This window comes from Triticum aestivum, chromosome 2B (assembly GCF_018294505.1).
Source record: "Triticum aestivum cultivar Chinese Spring chromosome 2B, IWGSC CS RefSeq v2.1, whole genome shotgun sequence".
Lineage (NCBI taxonomy): Eukaryota > Viridiplantae > Streptophyta > Magnoliopsida > Poales > Poaceae > Triticum > Triticum aestivum.
Genome location: NC_057798.1, coordinates 250,929,479 through 250,945,600, shown reverse-complemented (window position 1 = coordinate 250,945,600; position 16,122 = coordinate 250,929,479). Strand labels below are relative to the sequence as shown.

Here is a 16,122-nt window from a genome sequence, read left to right as displayed (position 1 = left end):
CTTCATTACACACCACCGAATAGACCAAATTAATACAAGTTCATAAATAAAGTTCATATACAACACTTAAATGCAACATACAAATAACTCTCTAGCTAAAGAATTTAAATGCAACAACAAATGCATAATGATACCAAGCCACACTATCAATGGCATATTTTATAATCTTTCTAATCTTCAACCGCATTTTCTCCATCTTGATCTTGTGATCATCGACGACATCGGCAACATGCAACTCCAATTCCATCTTCTCCCCCTCAATTCTTTTCAATTTTTCTTTCAAATACTTGTTTTCTCTTTCAACTAAATTTAACCTCTCGACAATAGGGTCGGTTGGAATTTCCGGTTCACATACCTCCTAGATAAAAATTATCTATGTCAACTTCATGGGCACAATTTGTCATAAACACGAAATGCAACAAATAGTTTTAAAAGAGAATATACCACATCCGAATCATAACACAGACGAGGGCCGATGGGGACGAATATCAAAACCATCGCACTATGTATAACAAACAACGAACGGGTAAGATAATTATACAAGTAACTATATATCTAAATCACACAAACATGATTTTTTATATATAAAAAAGATAAGAACAAGAGGCTCACCACAAGGTGGTGCCGACGACGGGTCGGTGTGGACGATCGACGGTGGTTACGACGGAGACGGGACGGCACCAAGTAAACCACACCTACATATGCAAATTAAGAGTTATTTTAAGCTCAAATTGCATATAAATCAAATATACTACCACATATAATTCCTCCCAAATTACTAAAACCCCACAAATTAATCACTATATAAAGCATTGCAAGAGTTAATCTAGCAATGAGAGATGAAAGGACAAAGTTGTTAACCTTTGTGATCACTTGAATGGATGGGGGCCTTCAAATCTTGACAAAATTTGGGCAAAATGTGTGATGAGCTCAAGGGGAGAAGAGGAAGAACAGAGAGGAGAGAAGAGGGGAAAGGGGGGAGAACAGAGCGAGCTGGACGAATGGTTTATATGCAGGACGACCTATAGTACAAGTTCGTGACAAGAACCAGTACTAAAGGTCCTGGACGTGCCCCAGTCTGACAACATCCTGCCACCACGCCCTTTAGTACCGGTTCGTGGCACGAACCGGTGCTAAAGGTTCTTCATGAACCGGTACTAATGGGAGCGGCCCGCCTAGCCGTTGGAACCGGCACTAATGGTCACATTAGTGTCGGCTCAATTTCAAACTGGGACTAATGAGCTACTCATTAGACCCTTTTTCTACTAGTGTACAATGGTGCTATCTTAGGAGTGCCACGTTGGATAAGTGATGAGGTGGAGGAGAGAGAACTCTTAAGAAAAGACTTGTCTTTTCTTATTTAAGAAAAGACAAGAGATGATCTCTTAGCACAACTAGTAGAACGCCCGTGCGTTGCAACGACCTGTCTTGATGACTTCTTTTTTATCGTTAAGTTCTCTCCTTTTCTTCCCTTCATCCTTCCCCCAAATAAAAATGTTTCTTGGAACGACACGTGAATGAAAAAAAATTACAATCATAATAAAAATATCAAGAGATAAAAACATATTTATCAAAGAATATTTCTGCAACATATTCAACATGAAAGTTATAGTGCCTGATAAATAGGAAACAAACTTATGGTGACTTACCACCAAATCTCATTAATATTTCAGAACGTAGTTATCCTGTCGACGTGTACATGCAAGATCTCTCTCCCCCTTCCTCCCTACCTCGATCTCATCTCTCTCTCTCTCCCTCACTCTTTTGCAGTCTTTATAGTAAGCACCTCTGCCTTATACCCAAGGGCGATGTGCCTGTCACCATCCCATTGCTCCTTTTGCTTCTTCCTCATCACGCATCACATAGTCCTCACGAGACAACAACGAAGCATTCACTCGTTAAGCCAATATGGAGCGCATTATAAAGCGTAGCTTTCCTATTGATAGAGACCAGAGGAAGATGATATACATGCCATTTATAGGATCCAAATGATACAATAATTATCATAAATTAGTTGTTTGCGTCAATATTCTTTCATGAAACATACTCCCTCCGTCCGGAATTATTGTCGGAGAAATGGATGTATCTAGACATATTTTAGTTCTAGATACATCCATCTTTGTCCATTTCCTCAACAAGTATTTCCAGATGGAAGGTACAAAATACTTTGCATCTTTGCAACTCAACAACTAATTAGCCCACGACACCTATGGATCTCAGGCTTGATTCATCTGAAGATTGCATCCAAACTCGCATGCTTGTTATAAAAATAGAATTGAGCTCCATAGATTAGAAGTGGCTCTAGATGTTGTGACCAGCATGGAGTTTTTCTTTTTATGTTGGCTGGAAAGGGAGACGGCCATATGAGATTGAAGAGTTCTTGAGATCAATAAGCTGCCTGATTAAATCCACCTTAGCAGCTAACAGATGCACCCAAGAAACTTGAAATATATTTCTGTGCCACAGGGCAAGATAATGGACTCGGGCTCAAAGGAAAAGCTGGCATGCGTGCTCATTGCGGAGCCTCTGCGCTGCAATTAGAAATATGCATCATAAACAAAAATATAAGAAATCATAGTCCTATCAAGCAATGCCAAAATTAATTCTAAAATAAATATAACTGAGAAAGGGATAAAGTAAACACTGATTGTCCTAACTATACCGCATTGTGTATGCCAATGCGAAATAAGCTATTTGATCTAATCAAAAGAGCCTCTCTCACTACCCTATCAAGTACTCCCTCCATCCCGAATTACTTGTCGCAGAAATGGACATGAATAGATGTATATAAAACTAAAAATACATCTAGATACATCCATTTATTCAACACGTCATTCGGGACGGAGGGAGTGTGAACCAGCTTACTAAGACATCTGATCCATAACTGATTAATTGCCATGATTCAAAACTATACATATTGGACACACTATTTCATCACAAAAACAAAGGAAGTCATAGCTCGTACATCAGAATGTGCACTACACAAGCCTACAAAAAAACCCATCCCAGGCTTTAAGACTTTTTCACTGAACCTATTGCTCCCATATCATATGCAACTCCAAGGCCTAAAGGGACTATAATACTCGGTACTAACTACAAACCAAAGGGTAGCAGGAAAATCTACAGAATTGTAACCAGCTGTTTTGTTGCGCACGTCCGATATAAATGAAAGTGATGTATTGTGACCTTTTCTATGGATACTGGAACATAAAGGAAAAAAATGCAAGTTGATAGATGTATATCACGCCATGATCAATTTTATTTGGAAGCAATAATTATTGTTTAAATATCTGAAGTTAATCAGATCAAAAACAAACATTGATCTCCTCGGCACCATTGTAAAGGAAGTCAACATCTGCCATTGTCACAAATGTAAAAAAAAATCAAATCCGGTGGAGGGGTAAGGGAAGGACTGAAATAAAAACTAGTATTTACTCGGTAATACATGCTTGGAAAAAATGCTGGTAACAATCTCTTGGACACACAGGAAAAAGGGAAGACTAAATAAAAGAGTATTGAAGTGTGCCTTCGGTTGCATCATCTCCTATCCACTACGAGCTGCAAAATTATGAAGTTGAAAGTTAGATGAACAATTGTGGAACCTTGATCTGAATTCAACTGTCGATGAGCAATTCGTAGAAAATTTCAAGTGATAATGGCAACAGTTGCAAGTACCACACTGCAGCATGTACAACACCAAAACAGACGCAAGCTATTCGGAATGAAATCAGGGAAAAACGAAAAAAGATCACGACATCCTGTAACCTGAAGTAAGTTCATCTCCCTACTAAAAGATACTAATAACTTTCAAATTTAAAATCAATTCTCGCGTGCAACTATAGTTCGTTAGTATTTTCACTTTTAAGAAGGTGGCTGAGTAGATCTCATCAAGATCGCACCCGAGGCACATAGCCTTGGCCTCAACGTCAATGACACGGTGCCTTATAGCCATGCAGCATAGGCAGAGAAAGCAGTTGTGTCGGTTAGCATTGGGAGGCATGGAAAATCAAATGAGCAGTGACTAACTAAAGTGAAAATATAGTCTTCTATCTTACTCGTTAGACTGACTACATGTAATGGAAATCTACTCATCGTAAACAGTCACAAATAACTTGGAAAATGTAATTCTGAAGAATCTAATAAAAGCAGACGGACAACAACGTTTCCTACCCTATGATTGATGTTGTTTACTGGACATAAAACAAAAGCGGAAGTGAAAAAATATATGAATGCAAGCAATAATCAAATGTATAGTCAGATTATTATTTTGGCAGTATAATGTTGCATGGTTATGGTTCCAAAAAAAATGTAATGACAGATTATATGGCAGTACAATATTGCATGCTTACATTATCATGACACATTCTGGTTGTCAGATGTATGAGTAAAAGAAATTTTAATGATTTATATCTTAAATTATACAGTATTCAGTGCCATTAGAAAACATCGTACGTCACAGACTAAGTTCTTCCAATGTGAAATACCTTGAGCTATTTGCTTCATAACTAAAACTATGTACGGAACATATGAGCTTCAGAACTTGGCATGTATAGTTGTACATGCATCATATCTGTTTTATCTAAAAAGAGAAAAACCAATAACAAATATCTTGATTTTACATAATAATTATTTAGAGCAACATTCCAGGCAGTGTATTATACATAAAAGATTTATTGACAGTTAACCTACTGCATTTAGGAATCAAGATTTCCCCCTGCTAAAATGACAATAACCTAAGTTTAATTATATCTGGCCAACTTGAAATCAACAGCAGAAACCACATCGTAAATTTGAGAAATGGTAGCTATGCAGCAATCAGTAAACTGACAAATTTAATTGAACTGAACGCTAAGTCTGGTAAATGAGAACATATATATTTCACTGAATTACATTCAATGGATTGAGGTTGCAGATGGCATCTTGGACTGCAATCATGTTCCTGGTGTCCTAACGGAGTCACCGACACGTTAAGTTGAGGCGTAGCTAAAAAAAATCATTACCGAAGAGAACGGGACAACGATTTTTGACTCTGTGACTTCCCAATAGATTATACAATGGCATGAAGCAAGTTTTTACCGAAGAGGGTAGCCCATCAGGTTCCCTACTGGATTTTTCTGGTGTCCTATTTTATTCTATTGTTCTTTTCTGGAAATACCATACATCTAGTTAGCTACTCTATGTGTCCCGGTGTCGTGTTATATCTTAATTTTGGTTTCAGTTCAAAGGTCTTGATCCTCGAAGTTCTCATTTTGACACCTCAAACTGAAAACAACTTAACAAATCAATTGTTTGAATTGAAGAGAAGAATTGCTTCTTTCTTCTCCATCAGAAGCTTGCTTGATATATGCCTAAGAGAACAAGCCTCTAGATTATTCTTAAAAAAGGGCAGCCCGGTGCATGTAGCTCCCGCTTGCGCAGGGTCCAGGACTTGAACCCGTGACCTCATGGTCACAAGGCAGCAGCTTTACCACTGCGCCAAGGCTCCCCTTCCCTCTAGATTATTCTTACATGAAAATATAGTGTGTGCACAATAAAATACCAAATGACCTATAGTAGATGAAACAGATCATGCCAAATATTGTCTTCTTTCTCCAGGCAGAGTGGTTTTGGGGGGATGGTTTTAAGCTTTCCAATACTCCTTTTATCTCCTCTTTGTACTATACACACATGAATCAAGAAATGAAAATCAATTGAAATTGGAGGAAGCAATGATATTGGTATGTAAAATAACGACAGTAAAGTTTCACGTGCCTTAGATTGAAAAACAACAAAAAGCCTCGAGTATCCCATATGTTCGCATATTGTGGAAAGAGGCACCCTCATGCTTGCATTACCTCATAGCGTTGTTTTTATGCTCATTCAGACAGATGGTTGCAATAATTATCTAAAAAGATCCAAACTTCTCCTGAAACATAATAGAAACGTTGTCGGCTTTCTGATCTTTACTTGGAAAACAAATCTAAAAACTCATATTAAATAGGGTCACCTCCATCATTTTCTAATGAATATATGGGCGGCTCATCCACTTAAAATGTATAGAAATTCTAGAGAAAAAAAACCAAGTGTCTGTACCTGAAGGTGTGTACGAATCTTAGAAAGTTTTCAAGTTCGTGTACTTGGAGATGGTTGGTGGTATGGTAGACTGTCAGGCCATCCAAGTTCATCAGCTTCAGAACCCCCTTTTGAGTCACATCTGCAAGTGTTGGATGCCATGATAAAAGCAATGACATTCAATGGAACATGCCAGCGGAAAATGGTGTCGGAGTGTTCTTTGACGACGAAGTAGCCACGCCGCCAAAATACTATAATACCATGCCATTTCCGTACAAACACTCCAGAACAAAACACCACACAATATGTTTTAGAAACAAAATTTCATAACACCCCAGGTAGTAAAATAAGTTGGCTAAGTAAAAAGAGAGAAATTTGCGACATACCTGACATCGACAACGCTATGAAATATCACGTCACTATCAGCATTGTCAATTCTCTTACTGGAAACGTCACCTTCACTCGGGGATAGTATTAATTTAGTGCACACCTGGAGGAAAACAAACAAACGCCTAAAATAGTTTATGAACAAGCAATTGCATGTAGTCTGCAGATGTAAATGAACCTGGGATATAACTACAGTTACTAAACTGACGTTAGAATCAACACACTTGCAGGGGCATGTAGTCAGCACACGTATATGTTTGACACATGAAATTCCATTACAAGTGACGTGGTATTTTCTTCTACTGAACTACTCCCTCCGTTCCTAAATATGATTTTAAGACCTTATTAACATAAATGAACCTATTCTCATTTAGATCTCTAGCTATTGGTTGATCCAGTCTGAGAGGGCAACAAAACATACTTGGCTTCAGGATCGAGACGCTGCGTGAGCCTCGTCATGTCCGACTGCTTTGTCACTAGACGTGCATGTGGCCACGAATCCATCAAAACTGGTCGTGTATGAGGCGCTCACCCATGGTGACGGCTGCATCTGGAGCCGGCAGCGAGGGAGACTTTGAGCCGCCCCCTCCTTCCTTGGTGGAACACGGCGGAGGAAGTGATTCTGGACAAGGTGGGGGCTTGGTCTTCAGCAGAGGCGGCAGCCACCTCGATCCCCTCTGTCACGGCCGCGCGATCAAGATCCGGGAGCCGCTTTCTTGATGAGCACGCGTGCGCCATGGACATGGAGCTCCATCGCCTAACCATGGCGATCTGTAACCGGATCCGACAATGGAGAGGAAGGGTGGGGGTGGAGGTGGCTAAGAGGGAGATAGGGAAGCAAGGGGAGGGAGGCGGCGGCGGCGGAGCGACAGATGGGGGCGACGCCACATCGCGGTAAGAGGGAGAGAGCAGCCGCATCACGAGGGGTGGATCCAGGGAGGGGCGGTCAGGGAAGGAACGTGATGGAGACGATCCCGTACCTCGGCTCGGCGGCGGCGATCCCATAGGTCGGCGACGACGAGATTGTACGTCCGAGGGGATCGAGGAGAGCGCGGTCGAGGGGATCAAGGGCAGCGGCGTTGTGTATGTTTTCTTTCGTGGGTGGTGATACGGTTTTTTTTCTTGCGTGCAAGAGGTGGAAGGGGAGACGAAAAAAACCAGTCGAAAAAACCAGACGAGAGTAGTGGGACGAAAAAAAAACCTAAACGCAATCCTGCCAACTACTCCATTAGGAGTAGAGATATGTCTCACCATATTTTTATGTATGACTAGTTATTGAAGATAAGGCTAAGAGACGACCCATTGTAGGAATTTTTTCGATCGTCTCTAAATTACATGCAAGATTTAAGATAAGACTATCTTATCAACCATTGTACATGCCCTAATGTACTCCTCCACAGTGAGATGAATGGTCGACTTGGTGACTTTGGAATGGCAAGGTTGTACGTACGATCGTGGTGCCAACCCACAAACCACACACATGGTTGGGACCATAGGATACCTATCTCCAGAGCTTGGTCGCACTAGCAAGGCAACCCCCTTGACCGACGTGTTCGCCTTCGGCATATTCCTTTTTAAGGTTACATGTGGACAACAACCCATTAGGCAAAATTCACAGGATCACTAGCTGAAACCGTAGATACCAAGCTTCATAGCTACGATGCCCGTGAGATTTCCTAGCATTGAAGCTAGGATTGTTATGCTCCCATCCTCTCTGCAATTCAAGGCCAGGACTCGTGATGTACCTTAACGGAGACGTGCAACTACCGGAGCTTATGTTGACGAATGAGAGCTTCTAGATTCTTGCGCTGATGCAGAACGGAGGGTTTGACTCGTATGTTATGTCTTACCCTTCATCGATGGAAAGTGTGACCACCTTGTCCAACCTTGTAGAGGAAACATGACATCGGTTGTGATTTTGTGATTTTCCATGTGTACTAATCTGTTTTTCTATGCTCGAGCAAATGCACGAAATTATATGGCTGCTATTGAGGTATGTGAATACGTCATGTGATAAAGTGCATCACTTACTTCACTGTTCAGAAGCATGTGTATTAAGTTACCGCAAAATAAACTTGGCTATTTGAGATAGTTAGCAAGATGAGAAAGGCTTTATGTAGAGTTGTTAAAATAGACTGAATTTTCTTCGATCCCCCCACCCCTCTTAAAAGTTTGCATGAATCTTAAAGATACTTAAAACGAGTAGTTTTGGACATTCATGGTCAACTAATTCTAATCCCTATTCTTCCAGTGCATCAAACATGAGATTAGAATGATCTAATATTTTTTATTGAAGGAGTATCTTATAATCTTCCCATATAATCTGCAAAGTGTTCTTAGGGGGTGTACCAACAGAAAACTCAAATAAACTTCTCTCCAAACTTAAGAATAACAGAGAGTTGAACTTTTGTATTCTTAAGAGAGTTCTGGTGTGGGAGAGAGAAGTGGGACATTTCATAAAAAAATGTGCCAAATTTGAATAATAAAATGGGGATTTTGAGCCTACCTTACTTGTTTGCTTCCACCTTGTACCTTTCATCTCTATAGTGGAAGACATGCTTGTCGGCCCATGGTTTTTTCCCCCGCACTGTGTTTTGATGTAAATACTTGTGTCTCCCCTTGATTTGGTGTTCATCTTCTCATATTTATTGTTGATCAAGTTAATGATTGCTATTTGTATTTGTTGTTCAAGTTTGGTATAGTTTGGTCGTGTTGATATTGGAGGTATGATATTCTTTCATATGTTGATGATTATATTAGGATATTGATGTTGTAGTAAGTTCTTGCAAGTATATTTTGTGGTGGAGATTTAACATTGCAGTACTCGTGGATTTCATTATATAGATATTTTTCCTTACATGTACCTAAGATGCTTGTTGATATGTTTGTGAATAATTGGCTTGCTGTTTTGACCACCGTCGCATTCGCCCTCACATGCCCCACTTCAAATCTATGTAGGTCGGTGTTTTTCATTCATATGACAAAAGAAATATCGGGTTTCACTATCATTGTGATAATGAACAAACATACAACATTATTGGGTGAAAAAAAGAAAGACTAAGAATTCAACTGCCACAAATTAACTGATTGTGTTTATAAAGGACGCTTCTTATTAACTCTCAATGTCGCATCAAGCGACTTCAAAGATCATGAACACATCTAGGCTTTGCATGGCTAGGATGCACACGACCAATACCAACACATCCACACATAGTATCAAGCTAGCCATAGTAAAGCAAATATGATATAAACGATGCCTGAGGCGGAGTGGGAGGAGAGATAATCTGTAGATTTTCCACCACCCATGTCGGGTAGAAAACATCCTCGATCACATGCTCCAAACGCGTATAAACCTTCATAAATAGTTGTCGGTGTTCCTGTTGCTATAGAGTAAACCATAAACGAAACTAATGCGTACACTAGAAAATAACCTGCAGTGGAGAGGAAGTTTTACCATTAAAAGTTTATATGCTCAAGCTAGTGACCAAATAAGTTGGCAACATTGTGTGGTGGACACAAGTTGGACGTGACTTGGATGACTGGTGGTGTTGTGCACCCAAAATTGCTCTGTAAGAAAAGGTTTTTATCATCTCCCCAGAACAATCACGTTGTAAGGTTATCCTTTCTTAGAATCACGCATCGGCGATGATACCACAAAACATTTTGATTTTAGAGGTACCATTGATTACCATTTTTCTATCCACGGGAATGTCCAAATGTGTGAGTGTCCAGTACATAGTCAACCGAGAAAACACGACTTTGACTTAGATTCCAACAAAATAGTTTCATCCCTTGTGTCGATTGGACCATTGCCAACCACTCGAATAGGGCATGCGAGGAAACAAAGTGAGGCTCGACCAAATCTTGCTTAAGGGCATCTCCAACGGCGACCCGTAAATTTTCTCCCGTATCCGTCCGCGGACACGGACGCGAGAGGCAGCCATCGAATGCCAGTTGCATACATTTTTACCATCACTCGAACTAATGGACCAAATTCGTTCAAACAAGTCCGGATTTCATATAAACACGGCCAGATTTCACATAAACAAAATAGATTTCATATGAACATAAACGATTTCATATAAACATAACGAATTTCATTACAATTACATCAAAGAGGTGCCAGTATAGCTCTGGAGGTATAATTAATACATAATCTAAATGATCGCCGATGTCCAGTCCTCGTGTTCGTCCATCAGCCCCGAGAACTGCAGCTTCACCATCTCCAGTTCCGCCTCGACGCTCTCCAACTCCGTCTCTAGAGCCCCGGGAAATGAAGCTGTCCGGGTCGACATCGCCGCCAAGCGAATAATCGGCCGACGATCTCAGCCCACCAAGCTTGGCATCGACGGGAGGGGAGGAGCGATGGGCTTCCTGGGACCAGAGCGGCGGCAACCTACCGTGCATACTCTTCCTCGCTATCGGGGACACCCGCGGATGTGTCGGCTTCTTCGTGGTAGCGGCGGGGCATTGCCTCGGCGTTGTCCTCCTCCTCCTCATCGGTCTCGCCGAACACCGCCTCATCGTCGCACTCCTTGCCAACGGCCGCCACCTCTGCCACCCACCGGCGGTACAGCCAACGGGCGTGGCTTTCTCGCAGGCGGAGCGGTAGTACTCGAGTAGTGCCTCCTGCTCCTCCATGTCCACGTCCGGCATGACTACCCTGCCGGCGGCGAGCTCCTCCTCCGCCTACTGATGCTCCTAGAGGAGTTAGTGGTTGTTGGTGGCGTTGGCCTGCGCCTCCCGGAACTGCTCCTCCCACTCCTCCCGCACCATGTCCATGTAATGGGCACGGGCCTCGCCGGTGGTCAGGGTGCAATGCACTCGAGAGGGTGGCGCGGAGGAGGAGGCTGGTGCCGGCTCGTCATCGACAGCGCCCTCCATTGGGACGTCGCCACCCTCCGGCTGCCAGCCGAGAACAATGACGACCATTTCCTTCTTCTAGTCTAGTGTCAGCCTGCCCCAGAGAGCTTTGGTGGGGGAGGAATCCATGGCGGGAGTGGTGCGGAGATGGATCGGAGGCGGGATGACTGCGGCTATGAACGGGGCAGCGATTTATATAGCAATGGCGGGCGGGAGAGGAACGAACGGGTGGCACCGGAGAAGATGCCTCACAACCGCAAGTGGAGCCGGTGAGATGAGGATGTGTTACCGAGGTTCTTTCCATTTGAGGGGAAGTACGTCTCCGTTGGAGTGGTGTGGAGGCACAGTGCTCCCCAAGAAGCCACTAGGGCCATCGTATTTCACTGATTGATCGGATCAAAAGAGCCTCTCTCACTACTATATCAAGTACACCCTCCATCCCAAATTACTTGTCGCGGAAATGGACATGAATGGATGTATATAAAACTAAAAATACATTTAGATACATCCATTTAGTCAACAAGTCATTCGGGGCGGAGGGAGTGTGAACCAACTTACTAAAACATCTGATGCATAACTGATAGAGTGCCATGATTCAAAACTATACATACTGGACACACTATTTATCACAAAAACAAAGGAAGTCATAGCTCGTACATCAGAATGTGCACTACACAAGCCTACAAAAAAATCCATCCTAGGCTTTAAGACCTTTTCGCTGAACCTATTGCTCCCATATCATATGCAACTCCAAGGCCTAAAGGGACTATAATACTCGGTACTAACTACAAACCAAAGGGTAGCAGGAAAATCTACAGAATTGTAACCAGCTGTTTCATTGCGCACGTCCGATATAAATGAAAGTGATGTACTGTGACCTTTTCCATGGATACTGGAACATAAAGGAAAAAATGCAAGTTGATAGATGTATATCACGCCATGATCAATTTTATTTGGAAGCAATAATTATTGTTTAAATATCTGAAGTTAATCAGATCAAAAACAAACATTGATCTCCTCGGCACCATTGCAAAGGAAGTCAACATCTGCCTTTGTAACTAACGTAAAAAAATCAAATCCGGTGGAGGGGTAAGGGAAGGACTGAAATAAAAACTAGTATTTACTTGGTAATACATGTTTGGAAAAAATGCTGGTAACAATCTCTTGGACACACAGGAAAAAGGGAAGACTAAAATAAAAGAGTATTGAAGTGTGCCTTCAGTTGCATCATCTCCTATCCACTACGAGCTGCAAAATTATGAAGTTGAAAGTTAGATGAACAATTGTGGAACCTTGATCTTAATTCAATTGTCGATGAGCAATCCGTAGAAAATTTCAAGTGATAATGGCAACAGTTGCAAGTACCACACTGCAGCTTGTACAACACCAAAACACAGATGCAAGCTATTCGGAATGAAATCAGGGAAAAACAAAAAAAGATCACGACATCCTGTAACCTGAAGTAAGTTCATCTCCCTACTAAAAGATACTAATAACTTTCAAATTTAAAATCAATTCTCGCGTGCAACTATAGTTAGTTAGTATTTTCACTTTTAAGAAGGTGGCTGAGTAGATCTCATCAAGATCGCACACGAGGCACACAGCCTTGGCCTCGACATCAATCACACAGTGCCTTATAGCCATGCAGCATAGGCAGAGAAAGCAGTTGTGTCGGTCAGCATCGGGAGGCATGGAAAAATCAAATGAGCTGTGACTAACTGAAGTGAAAATATAGTCTTCTCTCTTACTCGTTAGACTGACTACATGGAATGGAAATCTACTCATCGTAAACAGTCACAAATAACTTGAAAAATGTAATTCTGAAGAGTCTAATAAAAATAGACGGACAACATTTCCTACCCTATGATTGATGCTGTTTACTGGACATAAAACAAAAGCGAAAGTGAAAAAATATATGAATGCAAGCAATAATCAAATGTATAGTCAAATTATTATTTTGGCAGTATAATGTTGCATGGTTATGGTTCCAAAAAAATGTAACGACAGATTATATGGCAGTACAATGTTGCATGCTTACATTATCATAACACATTCTGGTTGTCAGATGTATGAGTAAAAGAAATTTTAATGATTTATATCTTAAATTATACAGTGTTCAGTGCCATTAGAAAACATCATACGTCGCAGACTAAGTTCTTCCAATGTGAAATACATTGAGCTATTTGCTTCATAACTAAAACTAAGTACGGAACATATGAGCTTCAGAACTTGGCATTTACAGTTGTACATGCATCATATCTGTTTTATCTAAAAAGAGAAAAACCAATAACAAATATCCTGATTTTACAGAATAATTATTTAGAGAAACATTCCAGGCTATGTATTATACAAAAAAGATTTATTGACAGTTAGCCTACTGCATTAGGAATCAAGATTTTCCCCGCTAAAATGACAATAACCTAAGTTTAATTATATCTGGCCAACTTGAAATCAAAGGCAGAAACCACATCGTAAATTTGAGAAATGGTAGCTATGCAGCAATCAGTAAACTGAAAATTTAATTGAATTGAACACTAAGTCTGGTAAATGAGAACATATATATTTCACTGAATTACATTCAATGGACTGAGGTTGCAGATGGCATCTTGGACTGCAATCATGTTCCTGGTGTCCTAACGGAGTCACCGACACGTTAAGTTGAGGCGTAGCTAAAAAAAATCATTACCGAAGAGAACGGGACAACGATTTTTGACTCTGTGACTTCCCAATAGGTTATACAATGGCATGAAGCAAGTTTTTACCGAAGAGGGTAGCCCATCAGGTTCCCTACTGGATTTTTCTGGTGTCCTATTTTATTCTATTGTTCTTTTCTGGAAATACCATACATCTAGTTAGCTACTCTATGTGTCCCGGTGTCGTGGTATATCTTAATTTTGGTTTCAGTTCAAAGGTCTTGATCCTCCAAGTTCTCATTTTGACACCTCAAACTGAAAACAACTTCACAAATCAATTGGTTGAATTGAAGAGAAGAATTGCTTCTTTCTTCTCCATCAGAAGCTTGCTTGATATATGCCTCAGAGAACAAGCCTCTAGATTATTCTTACATGAAAATATAGTGTGTGCACAATAAAATACCACATGACCTATAGTAGATGAAACAGATCATGCCAAATATTGTCTTCTTTCTCCGGGCAGAGTGGTTTTGGGGGGATGGTCTTAAGCTTTCCAATACTCCTTTTATCTCCTCTTTGTACTATACACACATGAATCAAGAAATGAAAATCAATTGAAATTAGAGGAAGCAATGATATTGGTATGTAAAATAACGACAGTAAAGTTTCACGTGCCTTAGATTGAAAAACAACAAAAAGCCTCGAGTATCCATATGTTCGCATACTGTGGAAAGAGGCACCCTCATACTTGCATTACCTCATAGCGTTGTTTTTATGCTCATTCAGACAGATGGTTGCAATAATTGTCTAAAAAGATCCAAACTTCTCCTGAAACATAATAGAAATGCTGTCGGCTTTCTGATCTTTACTTGGAAAACAAATCTGAAAACTCATTTTAAATAGGGTCACCTCCATCATTTTCTAATGAACATATGGGCGGCTCATCTGCTTAAAATGTATAGAAATTCTAGAGAAAAAAAACAAGTATCTGTACCTGTAGGTGTGTACGAATCTTAGAAAGTTTTAAACTTCGTGTACTTGGGGATGGTTGTTGGTATGGTAGACTGTCAGGCCATCCAAGTTCATCAGCTTCAGAACCCCCTTTTGAGTCACATCTGCAAGTGTTGGATGCCATGATAAAAGCAATGACATTCAATGGAACATGCCAGCGGAAAATTGTGTCGGACAGTTCTTTGACGACGAAGTAGCCACGCCGCCGAAATACTATAATACCATGCCATTTCAATACAAACACTCCAGAACAAAACACCACACAATTTGTTTTAGAAACAAAATTTCATAACACCCCAGGTAGTAAAATAAGTTGGCTAAGTAAAAAGAGAGCAATTTGCGACATACCTGACATTGACAACGCTATGAAATATCACGTCACTATCAGCATTTTCAATTCTCTTACTGGAAACGTTACCTTCACTCAGGGATAGTATTAATTTAGTGCACAACTGGAGGAAAACAAACAAACGCCTAAGCATAATTTATGAACAAGCAACTACATGTAGTCTGCGGATGTAAATGAACCTGGGATATAACTACAATTACTAAACTGACATTAGAATCAACACACTTGCAGGGGCATGTAGTCAACACACGTATATGTTTGACACGTGAAATCCCATTACAAGTGACGTGGTATTTTCCTCTACTGAACTACTCCCTTCGTTCCTAAATATGATTTTAAGACCTTATTCACATAAATGAACATATTCTCATTTAGATCTCTAGCTATTGGTTGATCCAGACTGAGAGGGAAACAAAAGACACTTGGCTTCAGGATCGAGACGCCGCGTGAGCCTCGTCATTGTTAGATGTGTATAGCCCTTTTCGGTTTATCCCCATTGTATAAGGGGTCTCTTGCACTTTACCCTACACATGTATATGTATTGGCCTTTGGCCCTCCTGTCAATGCAGTTGCTATTCATACAACATGGTATCAGATGCCAGGCTAGTCCCTTTCTCCCGCACGATGCAACTCCATGCATTCCGAACCTAGCCTGCCCGTCTCCGGTCGCCGCTCTCTCCGGCCATCTCCGTCTCTGGCTGCAGCCACCAGCAGCCCATCCCGCTGCTCTCCTTCCTCGTCGGCCCGCTCGGTCGCCGTCGCCGCGGCCAGGCTCATCCGGCCGCCGCCTCCTTCGGCCCGCTCGGTCGCCGTCGCAGCCTGGCTCGG

The 16,122-nt window shown here is 41.2% G+C and overlaps 1 long non-coding RNA gene and 1 pseudogene across 11 annotated transcripts; one reads left to right on the top strand and one right to left on the bottom strand.

The window, feature by feature from the left end:
- Positions 1-8,342, top strand: part of LOC123044606 (L-type lectin-domain containing receptor kinase SIT2-like) — an 81,368-nt pseudogene extending 73,026 nt beyond the window's left edge.
- LOC123044607 (uncharacterized) lies at positions 1,957-7,551 on the bottom strand. Of its 11 annotated transcripts, none has more exons than XR_006420194.1 (4): positions 7,419-7,551; positions 6,438-6,541; positions 6,073-6,193; positions 1,957-5,905 (listed from the first exon to the last, which is right to left on the bottom strand). It is a non-coding gene; the product is annotated as an uncharacterized lncRNA (long non-coding RNA). The 11 variants fall into 11 exon arrangements; XR_006420192.1 differs by having other exon boundaries at positions 6,073-6,332; positions 7,419-7,546; XR_006420190.1 differs by having other exon boundaries at positions 6,438-6,563; positions 6,860-7,543.
- Positions 8,343-16,122: the final 7,780 nt, after the last annotated feature.